The sequence below is a fragment of the Rhinatrema bivittatum genome, chromosome 4 (assembly GCF_901001135.1).
Source record: "Rhinatrema bivittatum chromosome 4, aRhiBiv1.1, whole genome shotgun sequence".
NCBI lineage: Eukaryota > Metazoa > Chordata > Amphibia > Gymnophiona > Rhinatrematidae > Rhinatrema > Rhinatrema bivittatum.
This window is the reverse complement of record NC_042618.1, coordinates 41,306,252-41,326,830: the sequence shown is the minus strand read 5'-3', so window position 1 is coordinate 41,326,830 and position 20,579 is coordinate 41,306,252. Positions and strand designations below refer to the sequence as shown.

At 47.2% G+C, this 20,579-nt stretch overlaps 1 protein-coding gene across 2 annotated transcripts in view; it reads right to left on the bottom strand.

The window, feature by feature from the left end:
* EIF5 (eukaryotic translation initiation factor 5) overlaps window positions 1-20,579 on the bottom strand; it is a 97,182-nt gene that overhangs the window by 38,951 nt on the left and 37,652 nt on the right. The gene's annotated exons all lie outside the window — the stretch shown is intronic.

Genomic DNA, 20,579 nt, shown 5'->3' with positions numbered 1-20,579 from the left:
TGAGGCAGGGCCAGAAAAACAAACTTTTCGTGCTGCAGGCTAAGGGACTACTGGCTGAGGAAAAAAAAAAACAAGCAGCCTGTCTATAGTGAAGTCGCAAGGCCCCCAGCAGGGAAGTGGTGAGTAAACGAGGTACATTGAGAAAAACTCACCCTTGCCCTCAGAAAACAACCCAGAGCCCTGGAAGCTGAGGGGAACACTGCTGACAGCTTCCCCAGCCGGCCTTAAGACCCAGTCCCTGTTGCACCTCAGCACCAAAGACTGTAGTCAGCCACAGTGAAAACAGCTTTTTAAAAAAAAAAAAAAAAAAAAGCTTTACCAAAGATAGAGAAAAGCTGTTGCAGGAGATAAGGGAGCAGCTGTAGCAGAGACGGGGTGTGAGTAACCAGGAGCCCCTGGTCGTCAGACACTGAACTGTGGCGGGCGAAACCCTGACAGGAATATCCAATTTCCTGGTTGCCCGGCTTCTGAGGAATGGCCCACAAAGGCACCTAACACATCAGGAATGACTGTAAACCAAAAAATTAAATTCAAACTAAAAAAAATAGAGATTGCAGGTGTGCATCTGTACCACCTGCTGGAGTCCGAGAAATACCGAGTGACTGCAGGTGGCACTCGTTATATAGCAGTGCCCAAAGTTCTAATTGTTCTGACTCCACAACCCACTTTTCTGGACTGATCTGGGTATGTTCAGGAACCATAACTTTACACAACATAGACTTAATCCCAGCAAGATTATAGATGCCCTGATCTAGGAACTGGGGGAACTGCTTACCATAACCTCTTGGAATAGGTATTTCAGATTCCTTGTCACAGTTCTTGGGCAGGATGCTGAGTCCATCTGTCTACACTAAGGAAAGGAAAATTAGTTTACCTGATAATTTTTGTTCCTGTAGGACTCAGTCATATATGACAATGTGCCAGTCACAGCCCCTCAAGTCTTGCTCTGTCTCCAGTAGATGGTGCAGTCACAGCCTCTGCCTACCCTGAGTGCTGATAGTCAGGGTTAATTTAGTTTTGATTTTTAGTTGTTGCCGGGTGTTCTTCAAACTGTTATTGTTTTACCTGGTTCTTGTGAGGGAAGTCCCGTCTGCCCTGCCTCCCAGGGGGGTTGGGAGGTTCTGAGGGGACCATCCCCCCCTGGTTGAGGCCGCTGCTAGGGTAGAGGACCCGGCTGATCTAGTGGCAGCATTGAGGGTGACACCGGGGAGCCCGGTTCACTCACCCCTTCTGGAGCAGGGCCCCAGGACCGTGGACAGCGGTAAAGGTTAAAAAAAGCCTCATTGTTTCTCTGCCGGCTCTTACTTAGTGTCTCCGCTCGGGGTTTCTCGGGGGGCCATTATCCAGGAGCTGGGAATAGAGGCTCCGCCGGTGGTCGCCAGGCAAGAAGTCAACATGGATCTGGTCCTGCTAGGCCTAACTGGGCCTGCAGTAGCTTTCCCTTTTTCGTCGACAGATATCCTGTTCAGAGAATGGGATACTCCGGAGTTAGGATTGAAGGTCAGCAAGGCCATGGACAAACTACCTGCTGCTGGAGGATGCGCTGGAGCTGCTTTGGCTCCAAAAGGTGGACGCGGCGGTTTCGGCGGTGACGAAGAGGTCAACAAACCCGGTCATGGGGGGCGACGGCTCTCCGCGACATACAGGACAGGAAGCTGGAGGTGCAGCTTAAGATTTTTGAAATGTCTGCGTTGGTACAGATAGCGGCCTGGACCCCCAACTTCGCCATGCGGGCCAGCCTGCGCTGGGCCCAGGTCCTCCCGGCAAATGCGGATCTGTCTGTGGAGGAGGCATCACAGGCGGATAGATTGGAGGCCGCGATAGTATATGGAGCAGATGCTCTCCACGATCTCCTGCGTACGTCAGCTTGATGCATGGTTGTGGCCGTCTCTGCGCGTCACCTCCTGTGGCTCCGCAATTGGGCGGCAGACGGATCTTCCAAGGCCCACCTTGGGGCGCTGCCGTTTAAGGGAAAGTTGTTGTTTGGCAAGGAGTTGGATGATTTGATGGTTTCCCTGGGGGAGAACAGGGCTTTTAAACTGCCCGAGGACAGAGCCAGGTCTCCATCTACTGGTGCGGAGTCACAACCCAGGTGTCCTGGACTGATCCTGGTACGTACAGGGAACATGAAGTTATCAGGTAAGTAATTTCGCCATTTCCTAGTGTGTAATCAGATGGTCTCAGGACCAATGGTATGTACAAAAGCTACTCCCAATCGGGGCAGGAGGCCTCCCATGGTCTGGTTAGCACTGCCCTTGCAAAGGCTGTCTCCTCTCAGGACAAATAGGCAACAGAATCTGGAAAAGGTGTACAAGGACCACGTTGCTGCTCGGTAGATGTCGACGGGAGACAGCATTCTCATTTCCACCCTGGATACTGCCTGAGTCCTGATGGAATGAGCTTTAAACCTCCGTGGGCCTCCTCAATGCTGACAGGCAGGATTCCAGGTCAGACTGTGCAGCCCTAATATTGTTTGAGCTTTTTACTGGTAGCTGCCTCAAGCGCGCACAAACTCGCCTCGGTGTACATACAACTAAGTGGCCAGTTGTGCGAACACTTATGCACGGTTATGCATGCAGAGGACTGGCCTGCACCATGCGTACTGACTGAAAAAAGGGGGAAAATGGTACAGCTGTGGCTTGCTGTGTGGAAAGTCTACCAAGTCAGAAGCAGGGCCTAGCTCAATCAACCTGCTCAGAAACACCCTTCCCCCTCGAACGGTATCAGGAACGATGTCTGTACCGCACACTGAACAAGGAGACGTGAGGAAAGACTTATTGAAGCCCTTCCACAACTCTGGATTGAAGGAGTTCTCTACTTACCTGGTCTCAGCGCTTACCAGCTGAGTACATAGGCCTTCACCACTGCACTCTGCTTCTGCACCTGCTGCCTTTCAGCTGCTTCAGCAGCAAAGTCAATGCTGGGAGCCAACTACTGGACCAAGGCACACCAGAGGGATCTTTGAAATCACCACTGGGGAGGGACCTTTAGGTATCACTGCAGAAGAGTGGGGGTTTGATCTTTTCAAGTTGAAGATAAAATCTCTCCTTGAATTAGTACTGCAATCCCACTAACACTGCTGCTGGTATGGGGATCGCATTCACATCTGCTAGGAGATGGAGATACTGAATGGCTGAGGTCATTGCAGGGGTATATCTGGGGTAATGTCAACTTTGAAACTTGATTGACTCGGGGCCAATGGGTTGGTCCCCTGCTACCAGATGGAGACAATCTGACTACATGCTAGGAAAGTCTAGCCTTTGACAAAGTCAGATGACCAGTTTAACCAGAGCAGCTTTCTGGCTCCCACAGACAGTGCCAAATATCTAGCCGTAACACTGATCAAGTGGACTCTCAAATATCAAACTGAACTCTGGACTGATCCATGCTACTACAGAACAGAAATTAGCAGGTAAGGACAAATTCCCTCCCAGACTCTGGAGTTCTTGGGAACCCTCCGACACTAGATTGGGCAAGATGTTCCTGAGGAACAGATCCACAAATTGCAAGCTCAGGCTTGCTTGCTGCTGGCCATGCCCAGGGCTTGGGATTACCTACAAGTTCTGGCTTCCACCTTGGCGTTTGTCCCATGGGCCTCAGCACATGAGGCCTCTTCAATCTGCCTTGTTATCCTGCTGGGATCTGATCACCGAGCAGGTTCAGCTACTGCTTCTGCTCACAGAATCTGCACAGTCCAATCTCTTCAAGTGGCTCTCCCCAGACAAGCTTAGTCGTGTGCTAGACCTGGAAGTCCCCTCTTGGACAGTGGTAACCATAGATGCCAGTCTCTCCGATTGGGGAGTTCAGTCCAGGGCCTTTGGTCAGTGACAGTCCTTGTGGCCCATCAACTGGTTGGAGACCAGGGCCATGTGACTGGCTCTCCTCCCCCTGGTGAGGATCCTGACAACACAGCAGCCATGGCTTATATCAATCACCAGGGAGGCACCAAAAGCAGAGCAGTAGCTCTGGAAGCTAGGAAATATTCAGCTGGGCAGAACTGCACCTGGGGCATATAGCAGCTTCTCATGTAGGGAGCAGACAACATTCAAGCAGACTTCCTGAGTGGTCACCAGTTGGATCCTGGGGAATGGGTGCTTTCAGGTTTATGGCCTGGATTGGCCACTGTTGGAAATAGGATGCTGGGCTTGATGGACCCTTAAGTCTGACCCAGTATGGCATGTTCTTATGTGCTTAAGCCTTTCGATTTTATATGCAGAAGGTGGCACCAGCCCTGCATGTACTTCATGGTGAAGTTTTGTAATGCCAAGGCCCTGGGGTTTCAGTCTGAGACAGGAGCAGAAGGGGTAGACACACTGGTCCTCCCTTGGCCATCAGATGTCCTGTTGTACAAGTCATTCCACCCCTCCCCCCCCGGTGGCCACTCACTCATCGGCAAGATATTGTGCTGCATGGAGGCCCACCAGGGGACATGGTTTGCAGATCTGGACATCCTCTTGTGGTTTCAGCTCCTGCCAAATCTCCTCAGTCAAGGCCCTGTTTGGAAGGGGAAGATCGCTTTGGTCTAGCAGTCTGGCTTTTGAGAGGGAGCGGCTAAGGAATAAGGGTTATTCGGATACTGTGATTGCTACGCTTGCAGTCCAGGAAAACCTACTTCCCTAGCATGTCATTGTGTAGGGGTGCCTTGAGTGTGTGGCTCACAGGTTAGATCCCACTCATGCTGCCGTGTTTTGCTTTTATAGGATTGTCTGGTTAAGGGTTTGTCCTTTAATTCCATAAGAAGAAAATTGCCATGCTGGGTCAGACCACGGGTCCATCAAGTCCAGCACCCGGTTTCCAACAGAGGCCAAACCAGGCCATAAGAACCAGGCAATTACCCAAACACTAAGAAGATCCCATGCTACTGATGCAATTAATAGCAGTGGCTATATTCCCTAGTGGCCGATACAGTACAATCTGCTCCGAGAGTTCAGGTAGTGGCTTTGGGTTGCCTTTGTGGTAGTGCATGGGGGTCGTTTGGCTGCACATTGTATGTTTTCTTCAGGGAGTGAAGCATTTACATCCTCCCATCCAGAATCCTTGTCCTTCCTGGAGCCTCAATCTGGTCTTGAAGAATGTGTACATCACCTTTTGAGCCAAGGTGCACAACATTAAAGGATCTTACTTTGAAAGTGATTTTTCTTGTGGGTGTCAGCTTCAGGCCTTATCCTGAAGATTACTGACAGGCGTGTCCTTATGAATGGTTCCCTCCTTTCTACCTAAGATGGTGTCCTTTTATGTGAATCAGTCCAGAGTTGCAGCAACAAGGGAGGGCAATCCCCCCCACAGACCATGCAAAAAAAATGGCTTCTGTTCCTGTGCTAAGCTGCAAGGTCTCTAACCCTCTGCTCAAATGCCTCTAATACTGGGGGGAGGGGGGAGGAGAGTTTTAGTTGGATTAAATCTTCCTTTTTCTTCAGACTGCAGAATTTGCACCTCCATCATCTGCTGAAAACAAATACTAGTGGACTGCAGGTGGCACCTCAACTTAAGGAGCAGTGTCAGTCAAAAACTTGTGTCTCCATCTGCTGGAGGGGAGGCAAAACTTCAGACATCAGAATGGCTAGGCTCAGAAAAATCATTTATAAAGCATTAAAAGCTTGTTGTAGGAACTTAATTCAGGAAAGAACACACCAGCACTATTAACAGGGTGTTCCTGTTTTGGATCGGTAGAGAAATCAGACAGGAAGCAATTTGGAGGAACCTGGTTTAATTCGGTATATAAAAGACTTGAAATATAGGAACTCCATGTCGCTGATCCTAGTGTGCCAACCAAGATGACCACTTCTGAGGCAACCATTAGAACGGCTGCTGCTACCTCCCCCTGAAGTCAAAGCTACCTTGGATAAGGGCTTTTGCTTGTCAGACGAATCAAGTACTTTCTCTGCTGCAACAGAAAAGTTCAAATAGAGCGTTTAACTGCAGCACAAAGAGCAAACAGCTCATTCAGCGGAGCTGTGCTTTGCCCCACAACCACTGCAACATTGGGCTCTCAGTCATAGTGGGAAAGACCACTCAGCTGACAGCTGCAACAGGCACCAAATACTCTGCAGAAAGCAGGTAAATTCAATCTAAATCTCCATGTTGACAAAGTAAGGAAGTTTAGTAATGCCCTCTGTAAAGGCCCAAGGAACAAAATCTATAGTTGAAGCCATCAAGCCCAGGACCTAGAGATAGTCCCATGCTGTGGGGAGTGAGAGGCAACAGAAGCACTGTACCTGAGAGATAAGCGACCATGCATGGTCTTGATGCAGGAAAACTGCCCAAATCAGTATCAAACCTTGCTCCTAAGAAGTCAAGTGCCCGAGAGGGAGTAAGGCTGCTCTTGGCAAAATTGACAACCCATCAGAGAGAGTGGAGGAGCTACAAGACTGTTGAGCCCCTGCTGGCAAAGGTCCAGGGACTTTGCTTGAATGAGCCAGTCATCCAGGTAGGGGTGGACCAGAATACCCTCCCTCTGTAAGGCTGCTGCCACCACGACCTTGAAGGTGTGGGGAGCGGTTGCTAGGCCGAAGGGTAGGGCATGAAATTGAAAATGTTGAGAGGATTTTGAAGTGAAGGAAGTGTTTATGTTCCTTAGGTTGGGAATGTGGAGGTAAGCCTCTGTCAAGTCCAAGGAGACTAGGAGTTCTCTGCTGTGTATCGGCATTACAAACCATAATGTCTCCATCCTGAAATATGGGCCAACAGAGCCCTCAGGATCCATCTTGAGATCCAGGATTGGACAGAAATAGATGGAATAATGGCCTAACCCTTGCTCCTTCGGGGGCACTGGGAGGATGGTACTTAAGTTCATGAGCTGTTCTGAGGTAATTTTGACCCACTCCTCCAAGATAAGGGAGAGTATTCCCTTATCTTGGAGGGGGTGCGAAGACTGGGCCGGCAATTCTTCATTGGGAAGCCTTGGAAGAGCCCCCCCGAGGGAGACTGTCTTGAGCTGGTCTTTGACCGTGAAAGGAATGATACCAGGACTGCAACAGTGAGGAAGGAGGTCTTTGAGAGGCCGGTCTTGACTATTAAAAAACACTGCTGACTCTGGAATTGGCTTTTAGTAAAATTGAACGTCCTGGAGGTCTGAGGACGATCCTCCGGCAGGTTATGCACCTTGTTCTCTCCCAGGGATTTGATGGGTTGTTCAAGATCCTCAAACAGTAATTTGCCTTTGAAGGGGAGAGATCCCAGCTGAGTCTGACACCTGGAAGTCATTGGTAACCTGAAGGTAACGCAGTTAAGACACGTTTTATATCAAGGTGGCAAAGATCACTCCCAGTGGGACCTGCTATATCCTCAGGAGAGAACGTGGGAAGCTCTGACTGACATGAAAAGCAGAGACAACTTTCGGCAAGAACAGTCTTGAGAGAAACTCCTGAGTCCGAAAACCGCAGAAAAGGCTCCCGACAGGACAATGCTTGAATCTCCAACATCCTTTGGGTACAACAGATAGAAACCAGGAAGACTGTCTTGAGCCTTAGATCCTTAAGGGTAGCGTGATGAAGAGGTTCAAAAGGAGCCTCAAAGAGCCCCAAGGATAAAGTTAGACTCCAAGAAGGACAAGTGGACCGAACAGGCAGCTTCAAATGCTTAGCACCCTTGAGGAAACTGACCACATCTCGGTGAGATGCCACCGCGTAACCAATGTTGCCTAAGAGGGAGCCGAGAGCGGACATCTGAACGCGCAATGAGCTGAAGGATAGACCCTTGGTGAGGCCCTCCTGGAGGAAGGAAAGAATCAGAAACGGGAGCTGAACGAGCTGAGACACCTGATGCCGCACAGGCATAAGAACATAAGAACTTGCCATGCTGGGTCAGACCAAGGGTCCATCAAGCCCAGCATCCTGTTTCCAACAGAGGCCAAACCAGGCCACAAGAAGCTGGCAATTACCCAAACTCTAAGAAGATCCCATGCTACTGATGCAAATAGCAGTGGCTATTCCCTAAGTAAACTTGATTAACAGCCATTAATGGACTTCTACTCCAAGAACTTATCCAAACCTTTTTTGAACCCAGCTACACTAACTGCCCTAACCACATCCTCTGGCAACAAATTCCAGAGCTTTGTGTGTTGTGCGAAAAAATTCTCTGATTAGTCTTAAATATGCTACTTGCTAACTTCATGGAATGCTCCCTAGTCCCGTTATTTGAGTGTAAATAACAGATTCACATCTACTTGTTCAAGACCTCGCATGATCTTAAAGATCTCTATTATATCCCCCCTCTACTGTCTTCTCCAAGCTGAACAGCCCTAACCTTCAGCCTTTCCTCATAGGGGAGCTGTTCCAATCCCTTTATCATTTTGGTTGCCCTTCTTTGTACCTTCTCCATTGCAACTATATCTTTTAGATACGGTGACCAGAACTATGTACTTGCAGCATCTTCCAGAAGCATTTTGTTCTCATGGACATGATCTACCATTGGTGTATATAAATCAGTTATTTACTCTCATATAATAGAATTAGGTGCACTCCATGACCTTAGCAAGAGGCACATTTAAAACTAAAATCAGAGAAAGTTCTCACTGAACACTCCAGAATTTGTTGCCACAGGATGTGGTTTGTGCAGTTAGTGTAGCTGGGTTTAAAAAAGGTTTGGATAAGTTCTTGGAGGAGAAGTCAATTAACAGCTATCAAGTTGACTTAAACAGCCACTGCTGCTCCTGGCATCAGTAGCATGGGATCTAGTGTTTGGGTACGTGCCAGGTTCTTATGGCCTGGCCACTGTTGGAAACATGATGCTAGGATTGGACAAACCTTTGGTCTGTTCAAAGTATGGCAAAGCAGAGTTGCTTACCTGTAACAGGTATTCTCCAAGGACAGCAGTATGTAGTTCTCACATGTGGGTGATGTCACTGGATGGAGCCCTATCACGGAAAACTGTCAAGGTTTCTAGAACTTTTGACTGGCACACTGAGCATGCCCAGCATGCCATAATCCCTGTTGCCATATGGGTCTCCCTTCAGTCTAGTTTTTGGCAAAAGGTGCGAGCAAAAAAATAATGTTCTGGACCCAACTCCATGGGGTGGTGTGTGGTTTCATGAGGACTACATCCTGCTGTCCTGGGAGAACACCTATTACAGGTAAGCAACTGCTTTCTCCCAGGACAAGCAGGATGTTAGACCTCACATGTGGGTGATCAAGCTACAGGGTGACTTGAGACAGCACAACTTGTGCAACAGGCACAGCTGGTGTACTATTGGGGAAAAATGAGGCAACCTGAAAAATCACAGCAGATTTGATGTGGAAGGAGTTGGGATTATACTGGAAATAAGTTCAAGACGGACTGGCCAAAGGCAGAGTTTTGACTTCCTTTGTCCAGGTAGTAATGTGCAAAGAACTCTCTACAGATTTTGGCAATCTGCACTGAATGATAGTGTGCTACTGAGGTTGCCTTAGCTGAGTGTGCCTTCACTTGTCCCTGAAGAGAAGACCTGCTTTCTCATAGCAGAATAAATACATTCTGCTAGCCAGTTGGAGAAAGTTTGTTTGCCCACTGCAACTCAGTTTGTTTTTAATCAAAAAAACAGTTGGGTGGATTTCCTATGGACTGCAGTGCAATCTAGGTAAAATGCAAGTGCACTTTTACAGTCCACTCTTGCCCTGGTGAGAGTGAGGCCTTGGGGAAAAATGTGGGCAAGATTATATAGACTGATTCAAGTGGAAGTCAGTAACCACTTTGGGAAGGAATTTAGGGTAAGTACGGAGGATCACTGTCATGTAGGAACCTGGTGAGTATGTGACAAGTGCTTGTAACTCACTAACCCTTCGAGCAGATGTAATGGCTACTAGGAAGATAACTTTCCATGTAAGAAGTTTAACATGGAGGCTTGCAAAGGCTCAAATGGAGTGCATGAGCCTGTTAAGTACTACATTTAGGTCCCATTCAGTGACTGGTGGCTGTAGAGGGGGGCTTGAGTTGCAGTAGGCCCCTCAAACCTACACATAAGGGGTTGTGCTGTTACTGGGGCATCCCCAATTCCTTTGTGGTATGCAGAGATGGCACTCAGGTGTACCTCACCAAGGAAGTCTTGAGACCCGAGTCTGAAAGCTGGCAGAGGTAATCTAATAGAGATTGAGTGGGGCAGGAAAAAGGGTAGATACCTTTTTGCATGCACCATATGGTAAGTCTATTCCACTTAACGATAGGATTCGTGTGGAAGGCTTTCATGAAGCTACAAGCACTTGAGACATCAGTTGGAGGATTAAGCTTTCAACATCCAGGCTGTGAGGGATAGGATGGTGTAACATGCCTTAGCTGAGTTATGAGTGTGGGCACTGTGCCCAGGCGAATGGGTTCTCTGATAGAGGTCGAGAAGCATGGGAAGCCATACTTGTCGAGGCCAATACAGGGCTGAGTATATCATTGACCCTTTCTCCTGTTGTAGCTTCGAGAGTTTTGGCTATCAGCGGTATCGGGGGATACGCGTATAGGAGGCCTGTGTTCCAGGGACGAGCGAAAGCATCCATGGCTAACTTGTTTGTTGCTTGTGCAGTGAGCAGAATCTGTCCACTTTGTGATTCAGTTTGGATGCAAAGAGGTCTAATGTTGGTTGACCCCAGCGTTGGAAGATTCTGGTTGTTACCACAGGATCCAGAGACCACTCGTGAGGATGGAACTGTTGGCTGAGGTGATCTGCCATTACGTTCTGTATGCCTGCCAGATAAGTGGCCCGGAGATACATGGAGTATGCAAGGGCCCAGATCTGTGCAGCTTCTTGGCAAAGGAGATAAGAGCCTGTTCGAGTACCACATTGCAACTGTGTTGTCTATTTGTATAAGAACAGTTGTGTGAAAGGCAGTCCTTGAATGCATATAGAGCATAATGTATAGCTTGAAGCTCTAGGAAGTTGATCTGAAACTATGCTTTGAGCTGTGACAAGTAACTTGAGTTTGAAGATTGTTCACATGAGCTCCCCAACCCAAGTTGGATGCATCTCTGGTTAGTTACTCACAGAACTGGTTGCTGAAAGGGTAGACCTGTTAGCAAGTTGGCTTTGTTTGTTCACCAGAGAAGCGATAAACTTAACTGGTGGGTTACTTGAATCTGGGATGAAAGCGGTTGAGTGGCTTGGAACCACTGAGATTTCAAAGCCCATTGGAGTTATTCTCATGGCCAGCCTGGTCATAGGAGTGACATGAACTGTGGAAGCCATGTGGCCCAGCAATGTTAGGAATTGATGGGCTGAGGCTGTTACCTGTGTGTGCAGAGATTAAGCTAGCTTGGACAATGTGACTGTGCAGTCGCTGGGCAGGAAGGCCTTTGTGACTGTGGTATCTAAGTCTACTCTTATGAAAGTGAGGAGGTGAGAGTCAGGTGGGATTTTTGGTAGTTGAGAATTCCCAAAGAGTGTAGTAGATTGATAGTGAGCTTGAGAGCATCGAGAAATCCTTGCTTGGATTGGCTCTTGATGAACCAGTCGTCCAGGTAAGGAAAGACTTATGCTTTTCTTGCAAAGATGGGTGGCAGCCACTATGAGGCACTTTGTAAATATATGGGGTGCCAAGTCAAGTCCCGGTACTGAAAGTGTTGATGTCCCACTAGAAAATGCAGGTACTTGTGGTGATATGGGAATATTGGAATGTGAGTATAAGAGTCTTGAAGATCCAGAGAACAGAGCCAATCTCCTTTTTGCAGATGGGGAAGCATGGTGCCCAAGGACACCATCCTGAATTTTTCATAGAAATTTGTTGAGATTGTGGAGATCTAAGATGGGGTGGAGGCCACCTGATTTCTTTGGAATGAGAAATCAGTGGGAGTAGACCCCTCTGCCCTGCTGTGCCTGGAGAACAGGTTCCAGAGCCCTGGTGCCCAGAAGGGTGGACCGTTCAGACTAGAAAACTTGTAATTTTTTGCATCCATAGTGGACTGGGTGGTGAGTCCGGGGGTACCATGAGGAAGTTTAGATTGTATTCCTGTGTTATGATAGATATAACCTATTGGTCTGTGGTAATGTTGAGCCAGTTTATTATGAAGTGGTGAATTCAACCTCCTACTGGCAAATCTGGATCTGTGGAGTGACTGCTGTTCTCTGGATAGGTCTCAAAATCCAGAGGCTTGACCTGTTGTGGTAGTGGTGGCTGAGGCCTGTCTTAGGCTGTTGAGGATGTGCTCTGAGAAAGCCTGGTTGGCCTCACACGAGATGTAGGTGGGTAGTATCTACGTGGGCGATAAAATGGTTTAGGGTCCCTTCTGGTGGATGTTCTTGCAGAGGAAGGGGCCTCTAATAATTGATTTTAACAATTTTATATATTGATATTCTTGCAACAAGTTACAAATCAATTCGGTTTACATTGTAACAGTAAACAGTGCATCGAAGAATGCATTACATTGAACAAGGAAGTACAAACTTGGATCATACAACTGAAGAAAACCAGGGAGATAACTCGAAGATCCATTGACCGGGGAACAGGATTATGATTTGGTTTAAAATTGGAGTTGAGACAAAAGACCTTGGGATTGGGACTTATGAGCGACATAACTGGATAATCGCCACATGTCTCGTTATGGTCTTTTAGTTGAACTACTGCATCTAGTCTCCGAATAGGTTTTCACTGGTACATGGCAAATCTGATTCCTGTTGCCGACAAGTGAGAAGTTTTCAAAGGAGTCGTAAGCAGCACAAACCTCATGTTTCCCAGCCTCAAGGCCTTTCTGTAGTATGGCGTTGGGACTATCTTGCTGTGGGGGGGGGGGGGGGGGGGGGAGGGAAAGCGTATTCGCTGAAACTGCCATGTAAAGTTGGTATGCAGCTATGTGTGACACTAGCATAGAGCCCTGAAACATCTTGAGACCCAAAATAAAGCAAAATTGCTTACCTTGTAATAGGTGTTATCCCAGGACAGCAGGATGTAGTCCTCACATATGGGTGACGTCATTCACGGAGCCCTAATGTGGGAAAACTTCTGGCAAAGTTTCTAGAAGCTTTTAACTGGCAGCCTGGGGCTACTGAGCATGCCTGGCATGCCATGATATTCCCTGCCACAGGGGAATCACTTCAGTCTGGTATGTAGCAATAAGCGTTAGCAAAGTAAATAATAAAAGTCTAAGGCCCAACTCCGTGGGGTGGTGGGTGGGTTCTGTGAGGACTACATCCTGCTGTCCTGGGATAACACCTATTACAAGGTAAGCAATTTTGCTTTATCCCAGGACAAGCAGGATGCTAGTCCTCACATATGGGTGATTAGCAAGCTAGAGGCTGAGTCATTGTCCATGCAGGTAGCAGTGATGCGTTTGAGGAAATGCAGCCGAAGATCGTAGCAGGTTGGTTGAAGGAGTTGGGATTAAACTGGAAACAAGTTCTTTAAGACAGATTGTCCATAGGCTGAATCTTATCGTCCTTCCTTGTCCAAACAGTAATGAGCTGCAAAAGTGTGAAGAGAACTCCATGTTGCTGCTTTACAGATGTCAATGATTGGCACTGAACTGAAATGTGCTGCTGAAGTTGACATTGCTCTTACTGAATGCACCTTTACTCGCCCTTGGAGAGGAAGGCCTGCTTTTTCGTAGCAAAACTGTATGCAATCTGCTAACCAATTGGATAGAGTATGCTTTCCCACTGCTTTGCCTGGCTTATTTGGATCATAAGATACAAAAAGCTGATTGGATTTTCTGAGGGACGTAGTGCGATTAAGATAAGATATCGCACGTTTGCAGTCCAAAGTGTGCAAAGCTTTTTCCCCCTGGTGAGAATGAGGTCTTGGAAAGAATGTTGGGAGAACTATGGATTGATTTAAGTGGAACTCCGTGACTACCTTAGGAAGGAATTTTGGGTGTGTTCGGAGAACCACTCTGTCATGTAGGAACTTTGTATAAGGTTCATACGTGACTAGTGCTTGTAACTCACTAACCCTTCTAGCTGATGTGATGGCTATAAGAAAGATAGTCTTCCATGTGAGAAATTTAAAATCACAGGAATGAATGGGTTCAAAGGGAGAACGCATCAAAGCTGTTAAAACCAGATTCAGGTCCCATTGAGTGACTGGAGGCCGAATTGGTGGTTTAAGGTGATTTAGACCTCTCATAAATCTACTGACGAGAGGTTGTGTGGATATAGGTGCATCTCCTATTTTATGATAAGCTGAGATCGCACTCAAATGTACTCTGATGAAGTTTGAAGACCAGAGTCTGAAAGATGGTACAAATAGTCTAGAAGAGAGGTAGTGGGGCAAGTGAAGGGATCAATATTGTTTCGCTTGCAGCAGCAAGTGAACCGTTTCCATTTGAAAGAATAATTCTCTTGTGGAAGGTTTGCGTGAAGCTATAAGCACTTGAGAAACATTAGTTGAAAGATTGAGTGGTTGTAGGATTAAGCTTTCAACATCCATGCAGTCAGGGAAAGGGATTGAAGGTTGGGATGGCGCAACCAACCCTGATCCTGAGTTATGAGATTGGGAGCTACTCCCAGGCGTATTGGATCCTTTACTGAAAGGTCTAGCAGTGTGGGAAACCATACTTGTCGAGGCCAATATGGGGCTATGAGTATCATGGACCCTTTGTCCTGTTGTAACTTCACCAGTATTGGAGGATATGCATATAGTAGGCCTGAGTTCCAAGGGCGAGCAAAAGCGTCCTTGGCTGGCTGGTTCTTCTGTTTGTGTAGGGAACAGAAGTTGTCCACTTTGTGGTTCAGATGCAACACAAAGAGGTCTGTTGGATGTCCCCCAACGTTGGAATATCTTGGTCGCTATAGAGGGATTCAGAGACCACTCGTGTGGTTGGAACTGGCGACAGAGACGGTCGGCTAGTATATTTTGAATTCCTGCTAGATAAGTAGCCTGTAGGAACATTGAGTGAGTCAAGGCCCAGTCCCAAATTTGTGCAGCTTCTTGACAAAGGAGATACGAGCCCGTACCTCCCTGTTTGTTGATGTACCACATGGTTACCGTATTGTCTGTTTGGATCAGCACAGTTTTGTGTGAAAGGCAGTCCTTGAACGCATGCAGCGCATAACGTATAGCTCGAAGTTCCAGAAAATTGATTTGATATGTGGCTTCGAGTTTTGTCCAAGTTCCTTGAGTTTGAAGAGTTTGTGAGCTCCCCACCCCAAGGTGGATGCATCTGTAGTGTTATCTGAGGGACTGGTTTTTGGAAGCGTATGCCTTTGCGTAAATAGTCCACCATTGTAGCGAGGAGCGTAGCTGGTGGGTTACTTGGATTTGATAATATAGTGGTTGAATGGCTTGGATCCATTGTGATCGCAGAGTCCATTGGGTTAGCCTCATGGCAAGTCTCATAGGAGTGACATGAACTGTTGAAGCCATGTGGCCTAGTAAGGTGAGGAACTGATGAGCTGTCGCTTGCTGTATGGAAATTGAGTACGCCAACCAGGACAGTGTGATTGCACGATCTTCTGGAAGAAAAGCCTGTGCAATGTTTGTGTTTAATTCTGCTCCTATGAATTGGAGTAGATGAGAAGGGTTCAGGTGGGATTTTTGATAGTTGATGAGGAATCCAAGCTTGTGGAGTAACTTTGTGTAATGCAGAGAATTTACTGCTCCTTGTTGTGATTGACTTTTGATTAGCCAATCGTCAAGATAAGGAAAGACATGAACACCTTGTTTGTGCAAATGTCCCGCTATCACTGCCAGGCATTTGGTAAATACTCTGGGAGCTGAAGCCAGGCCGAATGGTAACACTCGGTATTGGAAATGCTGATGTCCTACTGTGAATCGCAGATACTTGCGATGAGGCGGGAATATAGGAATGTGTGTATGCATCTTGAAGATCCAGAGAACAAAGCCAATCTCCCTTTTGTATGAGAGGAAGCATGGTGCCTAGCAAAACCATCCTGAATTTTTTTCCTTAGGAATTTGTTGAGATTTCTCAAATCTAGAATGGGACGCAGGCCTCCGGTTTTCTTTGGAATTAGGAAATACCGGGAATAGAATCCTCTTCCCTTCTGAGCGTGTGGTACGTGTTCCACAGCTTTTGCTTTTAGAAGAGCAGATAATTCTGTTTGTAACTGAGGTATGTGATTGAGATGGGAGTTTTGTGGTGGAAACTCCTGAGGGAGAGATAAGAAGTCTAGGCAGTAGCCTTGATGAATTATGGACAGGACCCAATGATCGATTGTAATGTTTGTCCATTCTTTGTAGAAATGGGAAATTCTCCCTCCCAACTGGGAAGTTGGGATAAGGATTGGGTAACTGGCTTTGTGCTCTGAAACTTATTTCAAAAGCCCGAGGTGGAACCTGTTTGAGGAGGTGGCTGTGGCCTTGCAGACAGTTGTCTCCTCTGTTGTGGTCTTTGTTGAGACCTTGGCGGTCTTGACCTAGAGGCCGGAGGATAGTACCTCTTTGGTCAATAGAAGGGACGTTTAGCCTCTCTACGTGGTGGTCTGCGAGTTGTATGAGTTGTAGTGTCATGAGGTAAGGTTGAAAGTAGTTTCAATGTCTCCGAATGTTCTCGAAGCTGGGCAACGGCATCCTGCACCTTGGTGCCAAACAAATTATCCCCTTGACAAGGTAGGTCTACTAATTTGTCCTGGACAAGGTGGGCCTTTAGCCAGGCCCACCTTCTCGCACTGATGCCGGATGCAGCTGTTCTAGATGTTTCGAAAGCATCATAGGCTGCCCTTACCTCATGCTTTCCTGCATCTAGCCCTTTTTGGATGATTTGCTGTGCTGCCTCCTGTTGCTGAGGCAGATGGTAGAAACTCTTCAATTTGTTTCCAGAGATTCCTCTGGTGCTGCGTCATGTAAAGCTGATATGCAGCAATTTTAGAGTTGAGCATAGCTCCCTGGTAGATTTTTCTTCCCATTAAATCTAAAAATCTACTGTCTTTTCCTGGAGGGATTGAGGCATGAGTCTTGGATCTGCGGGATTTTTTCTGAGCAGATTCTACAACCAGGGAGTTGTGAGGGAGTTGAGGTTTTTCAAATCCTGGGGCTGCTTGAACGAGATAAGTAGAGTCTACTCTTCTGTTTACAGCAGGGGTTGTGCATGGATGTTCCCATATCCTCTGTTGAAGCTGTAAAAGAACTTCATGCACTGGAATGGCTAGATTGTGCTTAGGAGGATCCACAAATTGCAGTATTTCAAGTGTTTGTTGCCTCTCATCTCTTTCAGCCTGGAGTTGGAAGGGTATGGACTCAGACATTTCCTGAATAAAAGAGGAAAATGAAAGGTCCTCTGGAGGTGATTGTTTTTTGGCTTGAGGTGGAGAAGTCTCAGACAAGAAATCTGAGGAATGCTCAGATTCTGAGTCTGACCAAGTATCTGACATAGGAAGATGGTACTGTGGAGGTTCTGGCCTTTGAGGTGGAGGAACTCCTGAAGGTCCTTGTAAGGGATCTTGAGGATCTGGTGAATACTCTGTCTTCTTCTTGACCAGGTGCTATGGGCAATGAGGCTAGGAGATCGTGATACCTCTTAGTGAGGATGCTATGTAATTGTGCTTCAGAAGTAGAAGTGTCTGGAGCTGTAAATGAAGAGTGTTTAAATTTTCCCCGATTACTTTTGAGCTAAAGGTGTTTTTCTTGGCACAGGTGCTTTAGATGGTGCCATTGTGTAGAGAGACATCGATTGTGCAGTAGGTGGAATCGATGAGGTATTGAAGGTGAACATAGATATTGGAATCAGATGAAATTGGCCTAGGAATCATCGTGGGCATCGGACTTTGTGAAGGAATCGATGTCATCGATGGTTCTTGTATCGAAGACGTCATCAGCGGAATCGAAGTCATTGCTGGCATCGAATGCAGTATTGGCATTGTCGATGGAGTCGCCGGCATCGGCTGTGAAGCCGGAATCGAAGTTAAAGACATTGGCGATTCTGCCGGCATCGACATGGTGGTCGGCATCAGTGATGACGCTGGAATTTGATGCTGCAGGGCATCGGTGACTGATTAAAGCAGTCAAGTCAGTAATCGAAGTTGATACTTGCTGCGATGTCGATGGTATCGATTCCGGAACAGTGTCACGGAAGTGGATGAAATCTTTTGCTTCTTAGGGATCGGTTTCCTCCGGCAGCGGAATGGATCGTGCCGTCTGTGTTTATGCTTTGAACGTGACTCAGATACAGACCTTGTTGATGATGCGGAGGGTGTTGGAGAGGAGGCATCCCCTGAACCCTCCGGAAGTCTTCTTGATCAGTATCTTTGTGAGGCCTACCGGCGATGATTTTGTGGAAGTCGGAGACGGCCCTGCTTGAATCTGGAAAATGTGCCATTTTTTCTTGGTGGAGTTTCCTGCCTTTTACTGTCATTTCCTGGCATTTTGAACAGGCCGCGATGTCATGGTCTCCGCCAAGGCACCGAACGCATTCAGCATGCGGGTCCGTTATGGACATTGTTCGGTTGCAGGCTGGGCACTTTTTGAAGCCTGAAATCTTTTCCGTCGACATCCGATGAAAAATAGGTATTTTCTTTAGCGAAAAATATATTCGTCACCAGCTGGTGACAAAGCGAATGAGACCCGTAAAGGGCAAATTTTACACTAATTTTTTTCTAGTTGTGAGGAGAACCTCACAGGGCTCCTGTGAACCGCGATGTAGTTAGCAGCGTGGAAAAAAGAAGACTGAAGTGAGACCCCTGTGGCAGGGAATATCATGGCATGCCGGGCATGCTCAGTAGCCCCAGGCTGCCAGTTAAAAGCTTCTAGAAACTTTGCCAGAAGTTTTCCTGCATTAGGGCTCCGTGAATGTCGTCACCCATATGTGAGGACTAGCATCCTGCTTGTCCTGGGATAAAAAATGTTTTGGTCTTTGGGATGTCAAAATATTCTGGCCTTCTGTGTGGACTCACCTACCACCAACTGATGAGGTATTTGGAATCCAGGAATATGTTGGACCAGGTAAGTTGCATCTGTCCTCTTATTCACTGGCTAGACAGTACAAGGATGCTCCCAGAGACGATGTGAGAGATACACTAGCACTTTGTGGACAGGGATAGCCATAACTTTTCAAATCAAATTGGAGAACTTCCAATGTTATGGCATGTGTCCTCTAATCAGGTCAAAGGGGATCGTCTGACCTCTCCCTTACAAAATTAGCAAAGGAGAGATCTTCTGGGGGAGATTGTTCTGATAAGATGTGCTCTGTGGATGTGTCAGTGTCATCCTGTGTATCAGAAAATGTCTAGTCAAGATCCTGAGGGAGGGAAGATGGTTGGTACGGTAAGACATGTTGGCACCAATGGATCCTTTGATGGCACAGACGTGGGTTTTGGCAGTACGAAGGAGAAACGTGGGCCTCTCTATCCTGAGAGCCCTGATGGACCAGGCATCAGCGGAATTGGTGTTGAAAGGGGACTGGAGTCAGTGCCTTTGTCTGAGGATCCTGGAATGGGAATCTGGACTTTCAGAGACTTTGCAGGTTACTTTGGCATTGGTGGCCCAAGTTGTGTTGGAAGGGCACAGATGAGTGTATCCAGTCTGGTTTGCAACTGTGTAAACATAGATGGCTCTGGTGTCTGTATGGGGGGCCGGCATCGATGGCTGTAAGTCTGAGAGCATCGAGCACTGCCTGGCAGATGAAATCCAGTTCCTCCCTGAAAGCTGGTGTAGATATCACAGCTACAGGGGGTGGCAGGCTAGGAACTATGGCACCTCCACAGGGACTTGTGGGGGCTCAGTACTCTGCACCGATATCTGTGGTGATTGCCTTGGTTTCTCGGGTGGAGAGGGGGTTAAAAGCCCAAAACCTTGTCCTCTTCGCAGTTAGCTCAATAACCAAGGCAGATGCGGTGTCCGTGCTGGCGCTTCCCTCTGTGCTCAGTTCAGTCTTTCTCCGGCACTGAGGAAGATATGGATGCTTTAGACTGAGTCTGAAAGATGTCACCGCTGCCCTGGTGAGGTTTGACGACTAATTTCTTCGATGTTCCTGCCGGTGACAATTAGATGGATGTCGATGGAGTCAATTTGATTTTAAACAGGGTCTCCATCTTGAGGTAAACCTGCCTTCCCTTTGGAGTCATCTGGGCACAACTTGGGCAGTGAGAAACATCGTGTGATGAGCAGAGGCACAGCACTCAGACATGTGTTGGTAATACACATGGGACAAGGGCACGCTGGACATTTTCTGAAACCTGTTGCCATGATGGCAGAGGTTGAGGCCCAAAAAACAGTCGATGGTCTGTGGACACCAAAAAAAGGTAGGGATAGTAAATCTTTACTCACCAAGTGATGAAACAGTATCGTGATGGGAGACCCCCTGAGGGAACTTGAAGTAATCTTCAAGGTTTGAGGAAAATTGAGAGTACTCAGAGTTCCTATCCATGAGGCAAACTGCAGAGCTGAAAAAAGACTGAAGGGAGATGCCTGTGGCTACAGGGATTATGGCATGCTCAATGTGCCAGTCAAAAGTTCTAGAAACTGACAGAAAGTTCTGTGATGAGGCTCTGTCCAGTGATGTCACCCACATGTGAGGACTACCATCCTGCTTGCCCTGGGAATTAGTATTCTCATGTACCACAAGGATAGGCAACTCTAGTCCTGGAGTGCCAACAGGTTTGTTTTTCATAATATCCACAATATCAGATGTGCAAGATATTTGCATGCATTGTTTGCACATATGCATATCATGAAAACTAGATATGTTTGTGGTCTACTGGGCTTTCATACATTTGGGATATCTACTCAAATTAGGATAAA